Source organism: Haplochromis burtoni, unplaced genomic scaffold, assembly GCF_018398535.1.
Source record: "Haplochromis burtoni strain Fernald_Lab_line unplaced genomic scaffold, NCSU_Asbu1 Contig_239, whole genome shotgun sequence".
NCBI classification, from domain to species: Eukaryota; Metazoa; Chordata; class Actinopteri; order Cichliformes; family Cichlidae; genus Haplochromis; species Haplochromis burtoni.
The window spans coordinates 537,294-540,764 of NW_024582600.1; positions in this window are offsets into that span (position 1 = coordinate 537,294).

Below are 3,471 nucleotides of genomic sequence, written 5' to 3' on the forward strand. Positions count from 1 at the left end.
TGTGTGTGTGTGTGTGTGTGTGTGTGTGTGTGTGTGTGTGTGTGTGTGTGTGTGTGTGTGTGTGTGTGTGTGTGTTCATGCGCAGGCAAAGGGAAGAGAGATAAAGATGTTACATAACCGTGTCATGATGGATCACCAGGTAGCCCTGTACTCTGTTCATGTGTGCGTACCTTTGTTATTGTAAGCTCAAAGGGGGGCAAATACATCTACATGCTCAGAAAGTAAAACCACACTACTGTCCTCCATTACATCAGAAAGCCCAGGCTTCAGTTTTACAGGCATTTATTTTAATCTCAGGATTTTTCAGTATTTCCTCATGACGTTAAAAACAATAGGCTGAAACACTTATTCTGGTGTATTTATTTTGTTAGCATGAAAGGTTTTGGATAATCATCAACATAATCAGTATTATGTTGATCAGTAATCTGTATGTTGATTATGATCCTCTTCACCTTTTACTAAATGTCCACTTTTAATAAATAAGCAAGAGCATAAATGCAAATAAATAATTTTAAAACCAAATTACTCCTTTGAAAACACACTCTTTGTGAGATGAGAATTGAGAACTTAACTCTAACAGTCCTCTCTCTGTCCACCGTATTCTGCATCTATTCCATGCACGTTTTTTCTTTTTCCTTGAAGCTGTTTCCAAAAGAAAGTCAGTCCCCATCGACTCATCTGTTAAAATAACTAACATTATAATTTTAAATAGCATCTTTACAAACTGGTGCAAAACTCTTTATAGAGTTTCCCCCTTTAGTAGGTCAAAAGGGTGTAATTTAGGGTATGGACACTTTGATAGACAGGCTGCTGGAGCCAATCAGCATCTGCAAGCCTTCACCTCTGCTTATTGGAGTCAACTCTTTAAATTGATTTTCTTTGTGAAGTAAAGTTCTGCTATTTTGTAAGCATTGCACCCATTCAGTTTATGGGTGCAGATCGCTAACCATGCTAGTGTTATCTGATCATTTAGCACTCCATCCTCCAAATATGGTAAATTTATCTTTGCCAACTCTAATAATGAAATTCATCTCTTGTATTGTTTGGAGTAGAACTTATTCCTGCTGATGTTAATCCAGTACCGTTGTGTAAGAGCAGCAAGAATCTCATTCTTTTATATGATGAATAAAAAAATAACCTGCGTGTACAAGATAATAAACTGCTCCTACAATTTTTATTTAATAAACTAATTGTTCCCACAACATCGCTCAATAGATTTAAAATAACTTTTGTGTCCACAACTGCAAATTCATCAAGTCGATAATTAAATACAGTATTGCCAGTATTGTCGATACTGATACTTTTATCCTTTAAAGGCAGCTTATGTAGTGGAAAGCAGTGTGTCATGATTTATGAGATTAACAATCATCAATTTGTAAATTCTGAACATATTTTAATGACCACTAAACTGTGACTTTTTAAGTTTTTACTGTATTTCGAAACAGTGTGTTTTGGGGACCTAGAATGTAAATGTGTCTGTCTCTAAATCACTTTGGGTCAGCTTCTGCTGTTTAAATGTTTTGTAGGCTATAAATAAAATCGATGCGACTGTCATCACAGACAGTTTTCATAGTGCATGTTTGAGGGGTTTTTTTTTTTCATTTCTAAAACAATAAATAAATAAAATTAACACAATTCAGTGGGCTACATACTGAATCTATTATTAATATCAATGCTGGCACTGGTATCGATACTATTGATATTTGGATCAATCTGACCCCCTCTATTCTACACACACACACAGAGACAATGATAAACCAGAGAGAAAATGAGAGAATATGACTGAGTTATGGAGAATCTGTAAATTGTGTTATCACTGCATCTTTGATGGAGCATTGAACCATGGGAGCTGAGCAGCTTTGTACCAGCATGTGATGTATGCAGCTGTTTGTCGTGTGTGTGTGTGTGTGTGTGTGTGTGTGTGTGTGTGTGTGTGTGTGTGTGTGTGTGTGTGTGTGTGAGTGGGTGTGCAAAAATAGAGGTGACACTGATTTGTCTTTGAGGATAAGGCATTCCTTCCCACATGGCTGTATCTTTATTTCTCATCCCTCGTCTCTAACCTTTACATTTCCTGTTTTTAATCTCTCCTTCTTCCTCTCCTTTTTTCCTTTCCCCTTCCTCTCTCCCACCTATATATTCTTACCTTTTCTTCCACTAATGTCTTTGTCACTCTTGTCTTCCTCATTCCATCTTATCCCTCATCACAATAAAAGTGATGTGTTCAATCTCACAAAAACATGAGATGGGTAATTTGGCTATGAGTCCAAACAAAATGGCCCCTCCTGGGTGTGATGTACCTCCCTGTGAAACCGGAGATTGACGCAGGAGTTAGCAACAGCAGGATGGCAAATCAATTGTTAATCAGTCCGGGCGGGGAGGCCGTTGTGGGTAATGGGAAAGGCAAAGGGTGGGGATTGTTCAGAAGCGTGTGATTACTGTATTGATTTAGTTCAAGGGGAGGAAGAGAAATTAGAGTTTTTAATGGATGATGGAGATTATGTTGTAGCTACTGGTAATTGACTGTTCACTTGGGGCAGCATCCCATTATTATCCAGGCAAATTTACCACTTTGGCTCAGCACACACAGTGCCTTGAAAAATCATCTGCCACCTTCCTGATTACTTAGTTTTTACATATTTGTCAGATTTCAACTTTTAAGGCCGTTAGCGTAATTTTAATATCAGACAAAGAAAATCAGAGTAAATAAGTAATCCTGTTTTAAATGATGATTTTATTGATTATAACCCCCCCCCCCCAGATATATCTAAACCCTACTTGGCTGTAAAAAAGTAATTTGCCCTACAAACCTAATAACTGCTTGTGGCACCCTCAGCAATAAGAACTGCAGTCAAGGTGTTTGTGATAACTGGCAATGGGTATTTCAGATTGATGTGGAGGAATTTTGGCCCACTCTTTGCAGATTGTTATTAATTCAGCCATATTTGAGGGTTTTCAAGCATGGATGAACTTTATTTTAAAGCAATTCTAAACTATCACAATCTAATTTGAGTCTGAACTTTGACCTAACCACTGGAAGTTTGGATTTTTTGTGTTTTGGGTAATTTCCTGCTGCATAATCAAAGTGCACTTGAGCTTCAGGACACAAACTGATGGCCGGACATTCTCCTTCGGGATTTTCTGGTAGAGGGCAGAATTCCTGGTTCCACCAATTACAGCAAGTCATTCAGTGTGCTGAAACCGTAACGCAACCCCAAACCATCCCACTACCACCACCAAAAGTTTTTGAAGCCGTATGTCTTAATCCAGATGTTCTCTGGGCAGCCCTTGTTAGCCTCCATGAGGCTTACAAGGGCTGCCAAAGTAATCTGCATTTAATAAGACTGTTGTGTTTTTAACATGTTTCAATGCTTTGTATCTTGTTCGATTTAATGTCAACAATCCCCTAAAAACAGTCAGTGATCACTGTCAGCTTCTCACGGTTTTTGTTACCGCTAATCAGTTTAAAGCTCA